The sequence below is a fragment of the Coregonus lavaretus genome (assembly GCF_964263955.1).
Source record: "Coregonus lavaretus genome assembly, contig: HAP1_SCAFFOLD_55, whole genome shotgun sequence".
Classification (NCBI taxonomy): domain Eukaryota; kingdom Metazoa; phylum Chordata; class Actinopteri; order Salmoniformes; family Salmonidae; genus Coregonus; species Coregonus lavaretus.
Genome location: NW_028161934.1, coordinates 137907 through 154569, shown reverse-complemented (window position 1 = coordinate 154569; position 16663 = coordinate 137907). Strand labels below are relative to the sequence as shown.

The 16663-nt window shown below is 40.4% G+C and overlaps 2 long non-coding RNA genes across 2 annotated transcripts; both read right to left on the bottom strand.

The window, feature by feature from the left end:
* Positions 1 to 12831: 12831 nt before the first annotated feature.
* On the bottom strand, positions 12832 to 13889 carry LOC311119853. The gene is made up of 4 exons (XR_014612030.1): positions 13801 to 13889; positions 13530 to 13578; positions 13128 to 13208; positions 12832 to 13058 (listed from the first exon to the last, which is right to left on the bottom strand). It is a non-coding gene; the product is annotated as an uncharacterized lncRNA (long non-coding RNA).
* A 1512-nt stretch (positions 13890 to 15401) lies between these two features.
* LOC311119836 lies at positions 15402 to 16319 on the bottom strand. Its single transcript, XR_014612022.1, has 3 exons — positions 16026 to 16319; positions 15572 to 15658; positions 15402 to 15468 (listed from the first exon to the last, which is right to left on the bottom strand). It is a non-coding gene; the product is annotated as an uncharacterized lncRNA (long non-coding RNA).
* Between the last annotated feature and the right edge of the window lie 344 nt (positions 16320 to 16663).

The following is a 16663-nucleotide window of genomic DNA, read 5'->3' as shown; positions in this document are numbered from 1 at the left end:
AGCAGTAGGCCTAACAGAAGTGCACATTCTTGCATCTTGTTATAGTCACTAATGTCATAGAAAGGCCTCCTCTAAATTCTGCCTTATACCACAAATACATTTTCCCCTAAAACATTTAATCTAACCCATAACACATGACTTTCTACTGCTCATATTCTTAATACAATATGCAAATATACCAATAAATCCTCATACCATCAATACTACCCCCTTTTTTGAACACATGAGTCACAACGTGATTCATGCTTTCGAAAACAAAAACACCAACATTGTTAATTAAACCCTAAAAAAATGAAATTAAAAAGACAACCTTTGATAATACCTCAATTTACTTCTATCCCGTAAAGTAATCCAAGATTAGTATACATAACTATCAACAGTTATCCCTCATTCAGGATAGCTCTCTCTCTCCCTTGTTATTATCTAGCCCAAATCATATATATTAAAATCAAATTATAAACCACAATCAGTTATAATAAATTACCCTCAACTCAGTAAAATGAACTATCTTAAATTTCTCAGCCCTTGTTTCTCGGATTACTAGTGTGGATGATCAGATCACACCAGCAAGTCAGAACAGAGTTCAGAGGTCATTGAAATCATTCAACGAATTGATAGTATACTAATCATTACCAACATTCAAAACATCTAATAAATGTTATGTACCCCAAGTGTACATAAAATCCTCATGACATTTATTCTCATAAGAAATCATGTATACCCAAAACACAGTCAAAAATAAAAATAAAAAGTCATTGTGTGTGCTCCTTTAAGACGTATCACCTTTGACCTGTTGAAAATCCCCTCAAATAAAAATAACAACCTTTTATAACATCATCCTAGGTGAGTTGTGTGTTTATTTGAAAAACCCATTTGGAAAACAAATAAAACAAACATGGCCAGGCTTTATTTAATTTGGTAGCTCCCTATTACAACCTAAAAACAAGACTACTTAATTTTACTAACTAGTTCCACCCTAGCTCAGGGCAATATTCCAATGAGATAAAGAAATGCCCTTTCTCCTGGAATAGAAAGTATACATGTTGTTAACATATAATCAACAATCCAAAGATAGTAATTACACACAAAACATGATACATACATCCACAGTCCTATCTCATCAATAATAATTTGTATCAATCTCACTCCTCATAACTACTCCATAAAAATATTATATAAAACCTTTCACAAAATTAAAACCACTCAAAATTCCTCTGAGTTTACAATGATTCTGTTGAATTGATCACCCTTCAGATCATATCCTCTTTAAATCTCACCATGATTATTGAACCCCTACATCTGCTCCTTGTGATCCCACATCAAACAAACCATTATCATTTACTGTATCAACAACATAAGAAATATCAGCTACCCCTTTTAATGTTCCTAACTTCCCACTAAATGTCCAATTTCATACATTATCCAATACAATCATGTATATAATATAATATTATATATAATATAATTTATAATATGCCATTTAGCAGTACTTCTCTTAAGTAAGACTAGATATCTTATCCCCAGCATCGATAAAAAAAAATTGATACGTTGTGTCCTACTTTACCCCTAACATAATATTATAGGAGACTTCCAACAATCCAGGAAAAAAAACTCCCACTTAGAAGACACTAGATAATAACACGTTTTATTAAGTTAATTACACCTTCCACTATAAACCTATAACCCCTTTTTAGTAATTGAATCATTGCAAACTGTTGCATTGATGTTATTAAAATATAAACCTATTGTTTCATAATCCAAAACCCATAAAAGATGTCTACTTAATCCATTATGCCAGCAACAACAACTATCTCCCATCATTCAACGTACCATAAACAGATTATCGTTATCTGAAGTAATGAACCATTTGCATAACTCACGGCTGTTTAAACAAACTATATAATGTCATAATAAAATGATCAATTATCAAATATCGTTCCTTATTCAACTATCTAGACATGTTCTTCATTAGTAAATCGTCTCCACAAAGCAATACTACTTAATAACATATTCTCATTCTCCTAAATAGAAAGAATTACTTCTATTAAACAATCCCATTCAACATCAAGTCAACCTGTCTCATCACCCAATTAACTTACTTACTTTTTAAACCCTCTACAATATCTATCATACTCTACCGCTAATTTTCCTCATAACGGTACCTCAACAGATGAGAAATTAATTTAAAGTTATAGTCAAAACCAATAAAACATCCATTCACCGATATGCAATTTTAATTACTATGTTATCCTATCTGACATGGATTGGTAGGACAACATTTTTCCTATAATGTTATCAATGAAACCAGTAATTCACGTCAATAGCATAAATGTAAAAGATTAGCTTTCTATCCCTTACTGGATTCGAATCAGGGACCCTCTGCACACATCGACAACAGTCACCCTCGAAGCACCGTTACCCGTCGCTCCACAAAAGCCGCGGCCCTTGCAAAGCAACTACTTCCAGTTCATAGAGCAAGTGACGTCACCCAATGAAAACCGCACTAGCTCTCACCGCTAACTAGTTAGCCATTTCCTGCCGATAATATTCAACCTCCTATGACTTCTTACAAAATACGCGATCCTTGTACACCTAACGTAACCCATAATGTCAATTTCAGCACTCTCACGTTTCAGCAAGCCCCAATGGTTAATACCCGCAGACAAAAATGTAAATTCTTCAATTTTTACTACCAGTCCTGATAAAACACACTTTCAAACAACGTTCTGCATTTACCTCTATCATAGGGTTTAAAAACGAACTTAACAACATTAACCATCCTAAATTGCCATAGTAACGTCATGTTTGGTTCAGTTTATCAACTAAAATCATAGCCACGCAATGAAACCATCACTCCGCCATTTACAGAATGAATGAGATCTAGTCAACTATCCTTTCTAAGTAGGCTACAAGTAACACCAAACACTTGCTGTAGTTTACCATCATATATTGAAATCATCCATTTATCACGATCCAATTTATTTATAGACATATTCCACCATTCTCACTCATTTAATCTATCAAAAACCTTATTCAAATTACCCCTTATAAATACTCTTCTGAGGATATTCTTTATCACACATGCAATGTTAGTAACTTTCAGTGTTAGTAATTTAAATACTTGCATCAAATCAACTTCTGATAATGTTTTTTTAAAAATGTAGTTCGCCTTTAAATGTCATTTTTGGTGCTATGATTCAATATGTTACCTGTCATTGGCTCCATCTCCTAGCCCTTTTGCGTAATTCATCCACAGTACTTATTGTGACAGGGCTTGTATAACACGGTTGAGGCCTTGAACCTCTTCCCGACTAACACTTTATGATGATTCTTTCACATCAAAGGCTTTAAACCTATTTTATGAACTTTATGGTGATTATTTCACATCAAAGGCCTCAAACCTATTTTATGAACTTTATGATGAATCTTTCACATCAAAGGCCTTAAACCTATTTTATGAACTTTATGATGAATCTTTCACATCAAAGGCCTCGAACCTATAGCAAGGATTCTATTTTATAATCTCGTCATGTTGAGGACTCGAACCCCGCATCTTCCTACGTTCGTCTACCAAAGACGTTTATCCCTGAGGACTCGAACCTCGCATCTTTCTACGTTCGTCTACCAAAGACGTTTATCGCTTTTCATAATGATACTACACATCTCTCTATTTCATGAATTCTTCCATGATGATACAACACATCAGAGCTTCATCTATTTTACTCCTATGATGATACAACACATCAGAGCTTCATCTATTTTACTCCTATGATGATACTACACATCAGAGCTTCATCTATTTTACTCCTATGATGATACAACACATCAGAGCTTCATCTATTTTACTCCTATGATGATACAACACATCAGAGCTCCATCTATTTTACTCCTATGATGATACTACACATCAGAGCTTCATCTATTTTACTCCTATGATGACACATCACATCAGAGCTTCATCTATTTTACTCCTATGATGATACTACACATCAGAGTCTCATAACCTAATTTACTCCCATGATGATGCTACACATCAGAGTCTCATAACCTAATTTACTCCCATGATGATGCTACACATCAGAGTCTCATAACCTAATTTACTCCCATGATGATGCTACACATCAGAGTCTCATAACCTAATTTCAGGACGAACTCGCTCAGGACGCAGTCAGAAAGGGCTGGGGCCAGGGGCCAGGGGCAGAGAGGAAGAGGTGAAGCTGAAATCTTTGCCAGGGGCCAGAGAACCGGGCGAAGGATTTACATTTTCCACAAAACTCTTTCATCAATGGGGAGAGGGGGGGAAGGGGTCATTGCAGGTCAGACCCTACAATGATCCCCTTTAGTGTCTACAACATGGTTATAGTAAAGGTGGTTGCCTGGGAAACGACCCCCTCAAGGTTCTAATGATGACATCATCTCCATCATCTGACATCAACAATGACATGTTTCACAGCTCAGGCCGACGGAGAGAAGGGGAAGGAAATCAGAGGAGCACTTCACACACTCATACTTTATGTCCAGTGTTCTGTCTGTGCTGTGTGTCAGAGGACTACAAAAGGGGTGACACCACCAACACCCCCATTCTATCCAAGTCTCCTGTTCCCTTTTAAAGTAGGTACACGGTCCCTCCTCGTCTTCCTCAATCTTAATATTCATTATTCTGTTCTTCGTCCTCCTCTTCCTCCCTCTGTAAGGGTGGTCAGAGTTGTCAGGGTGGTCAGGGTGGTTGGAGAGAGAGAGAGAGAGAGAGAGAGAGAGAGAGAGAGAGAGAGAGAGAGAGAGAAGAGAGAGAGAGAGAGAGAGAGAGAGAGAGAGAGAGAGAGAGAGAGAGAGAGAGAGAGAGAGAGAGAGAGAGAGAGAGAGAGAGAGAGAGAGAGAGAGAGAGAGAGAGAGAGAGAGAGAGAGAGAGAGAGAGAGAGAGAGAGAGAGAGAGAGAGAGAGAGAGAGAGAGAGAGAGAGAGAGAGAGAGAGAGAGAGAGAGAGAGAGAGAGAGAGAGAGAGAGAGAGAGAGAGAGAGAGAGAGAGAGAGAGAGAGAGAGAGAGAGAGAGAGAGAGAGAGAGAGAGAGAGAGAGAGAGAGAGAGAGAGAGAGAGAGAGAAACTTGAAAGTGAAAGTGCTCAATGGTGCTGCCCATGCTAAAACTGGCTTATGGGCACTAGAGTCCTCTATCACATGAAAACACCTATCCCCGCATGCCTGTGCTCCCGCCTGCACAATCCAGCATTTGTCTGTCATTTTCTCTATGTCAAAGTTATGATATGAGTTCATTGGTTAAAACTTCAGAATAACTCATAATTAACTCATTATAAATGCTTATATATGTTTATAAATGATAGTGGATGTTTTGACAGACAGACGGACGTCCTTACCCTGTGGAGGCGTATTGGGAGGCTGAGGAAGTGTTGAGGCCTATAGGGTTGGTCCTCTGAGGAGAGGGAGGGGTTCTCTGCATCCAGCGGTCTGGGTACCTGATCACCAGCCTGATGCTCTCCAGCTCCCCCCCCCCCCCCCCCTTGACAGGAGGACAAACAGCAGGCAGAGTCCAAATACATACATTTACATTTTAGTCATTTAGCAGACGCTCTTATCTAGAGCGACTTACAGTTAGTGAGTGCATACATTTTCATACAATGGAACCAATCGTTTTGTCCTAAAAGTACAATGGAACCAATAGCATAGTCCCAAAAGTACAATGGAAACAATAGCGTTGTCCTAAAAGTACAATGGAACCAATAGCATTGTCCTAAAAGGTAGTGCAGTCTGTCTATACTATGTCCCCTGTGGTGGGGTCTGGTAGTGCAGCCTGTCTATACTATGTCCCCTGTGGTGGGGTCTGGTAGTGCAGCCTGTCTATACTATGTCTCCTGTGGTGTGGTCTGGTAGTGCAGCCTGTCTATACTATGTCCCCTGTGGTGGGGTCTGGTAGTGCAGCCTGTCTATACTATGTCCCCTGTGGTGGGGTCTGGTAGTGCAGCCTGTCTATACTATGTCCCCTGTGGTGGGGTCTGGTAGTGCAGCCTGTCTATACTATGTCCCCTGTGGTGGGGTCTGGTAGTGCAGCCTGTCTATACTATGCTCCCTGTTGTGGGGTCTGGTAGTACAGCCTGTCTATACTATGCCCCCTGTGGTGGGGCTGGTAGTGCAACCTGTCTATACTATGCCAAGATCCTACAGGGGAGGGAGGGAGAGAGCGTAGTTGTCAAACGTGATGGAGAGGTCTTTGAGCGGGCAGGCCTTCCCCGTGAAGAAGAACAGCTCCGTCTTGTCGAGGTTGAGCTTGAGGTGGTGGGCCGACATCCAAGCTGAGATATCTGCTAGGCACACAGAGATGCGTGTCGACACCTGGGTGTCAGATGGGGGGGAAGGAGAAAAGTAGTTGAGTGTCATCTGCATAGTAATGATAGGAGAGACCATGTGAAGATATGACGGAGCCCAGTGACTTGGTGTATAGAGAGAAGAGGAGAGGGCCTTGAACCGAGCCCTCAGGGACATGTAGTGTAGTGATGGCCGAGTTGACTCATAACCCGCAGTCCCCGCGGTTATATCCGGTTATATCCACGGGGCGGACGGGTTTAGGGTCATAAAATATTGTGTGGCTGAAGGGCAGGTTGGTGGTGGGCGGGTTGAATAAAGAGAAACAACACCTTAAAACATCCATAAATGTATAATTGTTGTGCAATTTATACAGGCTACATTGAGGTTTTCCTTTCATTATTTGAGGCTGGTATTAGTGCATAAGCCTGAACTTTAGGGCTGAACTGTACACGCCCCAAATCTCCTACACATCCAATCACCTAATAATGCTTTTGGGAACGGGAAGAAAAAGTTAACCTCAATCCACGCAGGCAAAAAGGACATTGTGGAAGTTTAATTCCATAAGACAAAAGCTGTGAAAGGAGAGTTGAAAATAAAGAGAAGGGAGGGCCAGAAAAGTACCCGGGGCTGCAGTTGCGCCTTAGCACTCATTGTTGAATTTGCGATTTACAACTTGTTGTGTAATGTTTATGTCCAATGGCCGATGAGCACTGATACGTTTTATGTATAATTTCTCTTCAAATGACATGGATTGAAAAGGATTTGCCAGTAGATTGATGCATGATGATGACTGCTTGTCTAGCTTGCTAGCTAAGATTTTTGGTGGGTTGGCATCACTGCTGCAGGTCAGAGTCACTGAACTGCCCTCCACTATTTTACCAGAGGGACTGACTGACACTGAGGTGTTCTTTGGACCATCTGGTAAAATATAATTTGTCAGAGCATTAAGACAGTAGTTATATTACAACATCATGTCAAAATGAAATTATCAAAATGAAATTAGATGCGATTAGTATTTCCCATCCAGTGACTTGGTTTGGTCACAAGAGAAGTCAGCTTAAATCAAACAAGCTTACAAACGGAAATCACCCATGATAAAAAGTCAAATCAGGAGATCAAGGAGTAGCAACTGGACATGCAACTAGAGAACATTAACAACCCCTACGCTCCGTATTTTCCGCTGGCTGCCCCACCACCACAGAAAGCACTGAGATAGGCTGAAACACCTGCATTTTGGAGCTGCCTTACTCAAGAAAGCAAAGAAGAGACCATGTTTGTATGCAGCTTTAATAACTCAATGCTTTCTCTCTTTTTTACATTGTTTGCAAACTGATATGTGACACGTATTAGTGCCAAAATAACATGCAAAACAAGCAACAACAAAAAAAGCTAAACAGGTGGGGCACAAAACAGGTGGCGCTCTGCCCCAGCTGCCCTGAATGACGTGTCGCCACTGCATGTATTTAGAAATTATAGACAAGTTGACTAACAAATAGCCTACCAAAATGTCGGAAATTATAAGCAGAAACATGTCTAAATCCTGCACCCCCTGTCAACAAATCATTCTGCCGTCTTTGACTGTAGCCTATAGTACATTTTCTATATTTGCGCGTTAGGGTTGGGTGAGGACCTCAGATTTTCACTTTATCACATATAGTCGGGCGGTTGTTGATGGGTTATTAGCAATTGCGGGCAGGTGCGGTTAACAAACAGCTGACCAGCACATGTAAGTGTTGATCTGTTCAATGGTGCCATCATGGGTCCAATAGGCAGAAATACAAGAAACAACAGCAGAGTGGAAATAGTTATGAATCAATGTATTAATAGTTCAGCAAATAATCAATGTATTTATTATCTTAAACTTTGAGCTTATTTACAACATGATGCTTATACTGTATTGAGACTAAACCAAACTGTAAAAACTGCAAAGGTAAACATGTACTTAATGTATCTAAAATAGGTAATAATGAAAAATGTGATGATAAAACAAGTGATATCATGACACTGAACAATATGGTATTACATAATAATAAAATAAGAATTAAATATAAAATATGCAATAACGTCTGACAACAATACTAAGTAAATCATTATTAAACACATCAGGAGAAACCTGGTCCAAGAGCTAGAAATATTAAAAAGCTGTTATCAATATTATCCAATAGTCGCTGAGAAATGTAGGCCTATTTATGTCACACTATATATACAAAAGTATGTGGACACTCTCTATAGTCAAACATTGGCAGTAGAATGGCCTTACTGAAGAGCTCAGTGACTATCAACGTAGCATCTTCATAGGATGCCACCTTTCCAAAAAGTATGTTAATCAAATTTCAGCTAGAGGTGCCCCGGTCAACTGTAAGTGCTGTTATTGTGAAGTGGAAATGTCTAGAAGTAACAACTGCTCAGCCACGAAGTGGTAGGCCACACAAGTTCACAGAACGGGACCGAGTGAAAATAACCAACACTCTCTATCGAGTTCAGCCGTACACAAACCTAAGATCACCATGCGCATTGCCAAGCCTCTGATGGAGTGGTGTAAAGCTCGCCGCCATTGGACTCTGGAGCAGCGGAAATGCGTTCTCTGGAGTGATGAATCACGCGTCACTATCTGGTAGTCCGACGGACGAATCTGGGTTTGGCGGATGCCAGGAGAATGCTACCTTCCCCAATGCATAGTGCCAACTGTAACGTTTGGTGGAAGAAGAATATTGGTCTGGGGCTGTTTTTCATGATTCGGGTTAGAACCCTTAGTTCCAGTGAAGGGAAATCTTAACGCTACAGCATACAATGACATTCTAGACGATTCTGTGCTTCCAACTTTGTGGCAACAGTTTGGGGAAGGCCCTTTCCTGTTTCAGCATGACAATGCCCCCGTGCACAAAGCGAGGTCCATACAGAAATGGTTAGTCGAGATCGGTGTGGAAGAACTTGACTAGCCTGCACAGAGCCCTGACCTCAATATGGTGTTGGTCCCCCCCTTTGATTTTTGAATGAGATTTTCGAAGAGCAGGTGTCCACATACCTTTGGTCATTCTTCTTATCTCTATGGTACGTCACATGACCTTTGTAGTATGGGTCATCAATCAGACTCACAGGATTCCCCTCAGCATAATTTTTAGTGAACCAGAAGGTTGTTGTGACTTTATGACCTCTGGGATATGTGTAAGAGCAGGACAGCTTCACTGTTGACCCCTTCAAGGCACAGATACTCTTCTTGGTGTATGTCACACTCCAGCCATTCTGACCCAGTACCACTGAAACACAGTCATACGTCAAAAGGACATTAAAGTCAGCTCAAACATGTAATGCTGCAACAGTGCTGCTGACACAATCACACTTGTTTTGCTGTTCATTCACAAGCACTTTGTCCTACACTGAGCTGTGTTCAGATTGAAACCACAAACACCTTTAACGTGTGAGGTGTGAAGAACAGCTCTAAATATAAACAAGGATGTGAACAATGCACATCAGACGAACATTCAAAAACACTCTATGCTGAATTGTTTAATAGTATTTTATAAATGTCTATAGATTGAATAAAAAATATGTGAAGTGTATTAGTAAAAAGATAAGAATGAGACCATACCTGCTACAGACCAGAGAAAGACCACCAACACACTTCCTGCTGTTCTCAAGGTTGTATCTCCCACCCTGCAGTCTTAGACACATAAAGGTAGACAACTAAAGCACACGTTTTAACTGGGGTGAATAACGTGATATGTACATTTAGGGGTGAACAATTGCTTATTGTATAGATATGTTGTACCATAAAACACGTTTCCCCTGATTGTTTTAAACGTGTTTCATACCATCTAGGGACCATAACTATAACATTGAGACCTGGAGGTTTGTATCTGGAATTGTTTGTTGATTACAAAGTGTGTACTGAAAATTGGTTCTCATGACGTGTGTACTGAAACTATACTATGTAAAACTATATGACCACATTGTGTTATTATAGCCTTTATTTGCCTTTTTCATTTATGATTATGGCGAAGACGGAGTTGGGGGCAATTCATAATCGTCTGATTCTAACTTGAATACCTACGTTGTGTACTTTATAGCCAGACAGTAAACGGGGCACTTGCCTGAACAGATGATCCTGTGTGTGTGTATCAGTCCTGCAAAGGAGCGACAGTCAAGAATAGAGGAGTTACATCTGGTCCACACTTTGATTGACACTTCACACACACAAATAGTTCCCGCAAAACACCAGTCTCAATGTCAACAGTGAAGAGGCGACTCCGGGATGCTGACCTAGGCAGAGTTGCAAAGAAAAAGTTCAGTGTCTGTGTTCTTTTGCCCATCTTAATCTTTTATTTTTATTGGCCAGTCTGAGATATGTATTTTTTTTTCCAACTCTGCCTAGGTCAGCATCCCGGAGTCGCCTCTTCACTGTTGATGTTGAGACTGGTGTTTTGCGGGTACTATTTAATGAAGATGCCAGTTGAGGACCTGTGAGGCATCTGTTTCTCAAACTAGACACTCATGTATTTGTCCTCTTGCTCAGTTGTGCACCGGGGCCTCCCACTCCTCTTTCTATTCTGGTTAGAGCCAGTTTGCGCTGTTCTGTGAAGGGAGTAGTACACAGCGTTGTACGAGATCTTCAGTTTCTTGGCAGTTTCTCGCATGGAATAGCCTTCATTTCTCAGAACAAGAATAGACTGACGAGTTTCAGAAGACATTTATTTGTTTCTGGCCATTTTGAGCCTGTAATCGAACCCACAATTGCTGATGCACCACATACTCCACTAGTCTCAAGAAGGCCAGTTGTATTACTTCTTTAATCAGCACAACAGTATTCAGCTGTGCTAATATAATTGCAAAAGGGTTTTCTAATGATCAATTAGCCATTTAAAATGATAAACTTGGATTAGCAAACACAACGTGCCATTGCAACACAGGACTAATGGTAGCTGATAATGGGCCTCTGTACGCCTATGTAGATCTTCCATTAAAAATCAGCCATTTCCAGCTACAATAGCCATTTAAAACATTAAAAATGTCTACACTCTATTTCTGATCAATTTGATGTTATTTTAATGGACAAAAAAATTGCTTTTCTTTCGAAACCAAGGAAATTTATAAGTGACCCCAAACTTTTGAACGGTAGTGTACATTCAGTAAGCTTGCTCTGATTTGTCATCCTGAGGGTCCCAGAGATCAAATGTAGCATAGTTTTGTTTGATAAAATCCATTTTTATATTCAAATGTAGGAACTGGGTTCAACAGTTTGACCCCCTGCTGTCTCTGGCTAGATGTGTGAAGGTTAGTGTATTTTCTGTAAGGAAGCTAATGATCAATCATGTATGACATTCCTGGGAGTGTGTAAACATATATTTTTTATTACCATAGCATTTTTGTATGTTCTCTACAGTTATGTACTTGAAAATGTACAAATTGACCAATTCGGAACATTTGGGAAAACTCTTAGCGAAATATTGTGTTGTAATGTAATTCTTCACTGGATCAATCTGAAACTTTGCACCTAGATTCCTACATCACTGTCTGGCCTTTCTCTTGCATTTCAAAGATTATGCAAAAAATAATACATTTCTAATGTGTTATATTCTCCTCCATTCATTTCAAATTTCCACAAATGTCAAAGTGTTTCTTTTCAAATGGTATCAAGAATATGCATGTCCTTGCTTCAGGTCCTGAGCTAAAGGCAGTTAGATTTGGGTATGTCATTTTCTGCGAAAATTGAAACAAAGTGTCCGATCCTTTTAAACTAGGGTCATTTCAGTGAATAGAAATAATAATTCTGAGGTTAATGAGTCAAATCAGTTAACACTGCCTCTGTGTGTGTGTAATCAACTCGTCATCAATATTTGATTATTTGAATCAGCTGTGTAGTGCTAGGGCAAAAACCAAAATGTGCACCCTTTGGGGACCCCAGGATCGAGTTTAGGAAATGCTAGCCTAGCCACTCATGGTTATTTGGTATAATGGCGCCATCATGTGTCCAATATGCAGAAATACAAGACACTTTGATCTTATTTACAACATGATGCTTATACTGTATTGACACTGAACCACAATGTAAAAAACTGCAAATGGTTAAATGTATGTAATGTACTGATGATTTTATAAAAAACAAGCAATATCATGACACTGAACAATATAGTATTAGGTAATATAACATATAAAATGATGAATGATGTCTGACAGCAATACAAAGTAAATCATCATTAACCACATCAGGAGCAACTTGGCCCAAGAGCTAAAAAGATTAAAAAGCTGTTATCAATATTATCCATATTAGTTGCTGAGGAAAGTAGGACTATTGATGTCATAAAAAATCTGTAAAAGGCAAAATCCCATAGAAAAAGATCAGAAATATAATCTTAAACTATAGATTGGTCCACAAGAAAAGTAGGCTATTTATATCATCAAAAATATGGAAATGGTAAAATCCCATTGAAAAAAAGCAGAAACATAACCCATCCCCATGTATCACCAATATACATAATTATCATTATAAGAAAAACACAAATCTATTCCAGCATTTACTCAAAAGTTAAAGTTCATGGTCTGGAAAACGTTCTAGATATGATAGCAAGAGAATAGCGGTGTAAGGCCTAGCTTTGGCTTGGAACCGTAGCTCTTCAGTCCAGGATCTGTGGTGGTTCTCTTCAGTCCAGATTCTGTGGTGGTTCTCTTCAGTCCAGGTTGTGTGGTGGTTCTCTTCAGTCCAGGTTGTGTGGTGGTTGTCTTCAGTGGGAGAGTCCCCTCACATTCTGAAAGAAGACATACTGAATTAGCATTCCCTCTAACATTTTTATGGACACACACACACACACACTTACTGCCAGGGTGTCGTACTCTGGTGACCTGGTCCTCATGTTCAGAGCTGTGTACGTGTCACTGTTAGAGTCAGGATGGACACTCTGAGAGAGAGAGAGAGAGAGAGAGAGAGAGAGAGAGAGAGAGAGAGAGAGAGAGAGAGAGAGAGAGAGAGAGAGAGAGAGAGAGAGAGAGAGAGAGAGAGAGAGAGAGAGAGAGACAGTGAAAATGGATGAAAGAGACTGTCGTGACACAGTAAATTAATGTTGGCAGGTGTGAAGGTGGAGGTGTAACTCAGATTTTCCCAAACTTGGGGCTGGGCCACCCCCTTGGTGCACGTTTAGTTTTTTGCCCTAGCCCTACACAGCTGATTCAAGGGGGGCATGGCTGATTTTGGGAAATCCTGGTGTAACTGATGGAATCACCTGTGTGTCTCCTGTGTCTCCTGTGGCTTCACTTCCTCCTCTGAATCTCCTGTAAAAGAGATCAAGAGGAACAGAGTGAGTTATGCTCTCTACTGATCTCTACTGGAAGTTAATGTAATAATATGCCATTTACATGGGTGGTCGAACCCACTACCCTGGCGTTACAAGCGCCATGCTCTACATTGAATGAATGAATTAATGAATGAATTAAGTTAATAACAAATCAGAGTGCTAAGGTATAATAATCATAAAAATATGATTTTTTACTTACCTGAGCCACATGAAGCCAGAGAGACAGAGGATGAGAACCAGAACAACCACTATGATTCCTACAGCTGCAGTCATAACTGAGGTTTGTTTCCTATGCTCTGGATCGACGTGTACGACAGCGTGTTCCTGTTCTTACCAATATCCAGCAACTTTACACAGCCATTGAAGAGGAGTGCGACAACATTCCACAGGCAACAATCAACAGCCTGACCAACTCTATGCGAAGGAGATGTGTCGCGCTGCATTAGGCAAATGGTGGTCACACCAGATAGATACTTACTGGTTTTCTGATCCACACCCCTACCTTTAAAAAAAAAGTTATCTGTGACTAACAGATGCATGTCTGTATTCCCAGTCATGTGAAATCCATAGATTATGGCCTAATTAATTAATTTCAAATGACTGATTTCCTTATATATATTTATTATATGAACTGTAACTCAGTAACATCTTTGAAATGATTGAATGCTGTGTTTATATTATTGTTGAGTATAAATCCACTGTGACACACACACACACACACACACACACACACACACACACACACACACACACACACACACACACACACACACACACACACACACACACACACACACACACACACACACACACACACACACACACACACACACACACACACACACACACACACACACACACACACACACACACACACACACACCACACACACACACTATCGTCCCTATTTAGGTTGACTTATTTCACCAATCTCCCTGTAATCTGTTGGAAACCCACCAGTAACACAGCACCTTCAGGCCGCTCAGATATGTGGTGATATATGGGCTCTGTTTTAAGCATGTGAATCAAAAATAATTTAGGCCCTGAGATTGCGAGGCGTTATTAAAATGCTAAACAGTTGAATGGGTGGATAACAAGACAATCTAAACCTCATCAGGACATGGGAGGGGAGGACGGAGGGAGAAAATAGAACATGTCTGCTTTGTCTTCACTGTGGGTGATTGTTATTTCATATATTACAGAATGTAATATGCCCATAGATCATTATTGACCAAATGAACTCAATGCTGATGTATTCACTCTCCCCTACCTGTAGTGGTTTGATATATTTTTGGTTTATTTATTATTTTTGGTGAATTCAAACACATATGCCTAACCTAAGCATGCTGCTTCACATATCAACAGTAGTGAACATTTGCTGCAGAAATATTAACTGTTTTTATTAATTGATCATAGTATAGCTTTTGCTATATTGAAATGTTCATTAGGCCTACTGGACGGATTTCTCCATAGAGGTGTCTGTTAGGGTGGAGATCAAATCTTCAGGAGAGTCATCCTACACATCCTCATCAGTAGCGATCATGTCCTTAGTGCTTTCAGGGGTCAGTGCCATGTCAGGAGTGGAGTTCTGGGTGCTTGAGTCTGATGTGTGAACCTCTGTCATGGTCTCTGATGACTGGGTGGTCACCATGGAGATCTGTCTCTGAGAGGTGGCAGTGGTCTGTGTGTCTGTGTTCATATCTGTTGTCTGTGTTTCTGTCTGCGCCTGTGTCGAAGTGTTGGTAGTGGATGGCTTTCTCTCTGTCCTAGTTGCCATAGACGAGGTGGTCAGAGGGACTCCAGGTAGCTGCCACTCCAGCGGGAGGATGGCCAGGTTCCTAGCCAGGGAGAACTGGGAGAGGGAGCTCTACCCGGAGGAAGAGGGGGGTTAGGTTGAGGTCAGAGGGGAAACTGCCTGGATGTGTGAATCTCTGTCTGTCCGTATAGTAAGTCAGGTTTCAGTAACTTACGTGGGCACGTGGTAGAGTCGGAGAGTCAGGTCTTATGTATATTTCCTCCACATGGGTCTTCACTTGCCGGGGTGTCCTTTGATTTGCCTGCATAAGACAATTGCAATACCCAATGATAAAACATTATGGGAAAGATCTTTTGCTCACGATAAAATATGATACAGCATGTTTGCTTGTCTCACAGAGTTCGGTCTTTGTCTCAAATGAGTTCCCTTGTCTGTTTCTGGTGTTGTACTTCTGGGTTTGTGGTCTTGAGATGATTTCAATAGCTGGACTTCAGTCCAGTCTTTCTCCCTCCCTACCTTTCCATTACTCTTGTCCTTGACCTTTTTGGTTGTAACATCTCCTCCAGACCAGTCTGAGCCTGTTTAGACATTTTGATTTTGAAGACACATCTTTCCAAGTGGAGCAATATCATTCTATATCTAATCAACAGACAACCCATAACACTCACCAGTATCAGATGCAGTATCTTCGTCCTGGTCCTTTTTACTCTGTCTGTACTGAGAGGCACGAGTTTTCTTCAGCTTGACTTTCCCTCCACAGCAGAAGAGAGTGAACAGCTGCAGGGCCGCCACACCTGGATAGATGCTCTGCTTCTTCTCTTTCTGCTGGGTCTCCTTTGCTTTCTCCACAGGGGAGACCTCAGGGTCACAATCAGTACATCAGTTAGAAATCTACTGATATTTCAAACTACAATATCAATAGCCAATGAGCTCTAGTGTGTTTCCATGGCAAAATGTTACCCAATAATAACTAGGGTTAGTGCTAACCGAGATCCTTGAGACATCCCTACCCTAAACCCTAACCTTACCCTAACTCTAACCTTAACCCTTACCTTAACCATTTGAATTTCAACTTCAATGGGGGTAAGGTCAGAGTTGGGACGTTCCATGGATTCCGTTAAGACTCAATATACTGTGTTTTCCTTATTGTGGTCATTATGAATTATCAAAACCTCATTGATAAGCAGGTTTGGATGTCTTACCGAGTTAGATCTTTGTTTATTGTCTTTTTCTGTTTCCAGTGTCATTCTGCGTTTGTGTTCCTGAGATTTACATTTTAGTCATTTAGCAGACGCTCTTATCCAGA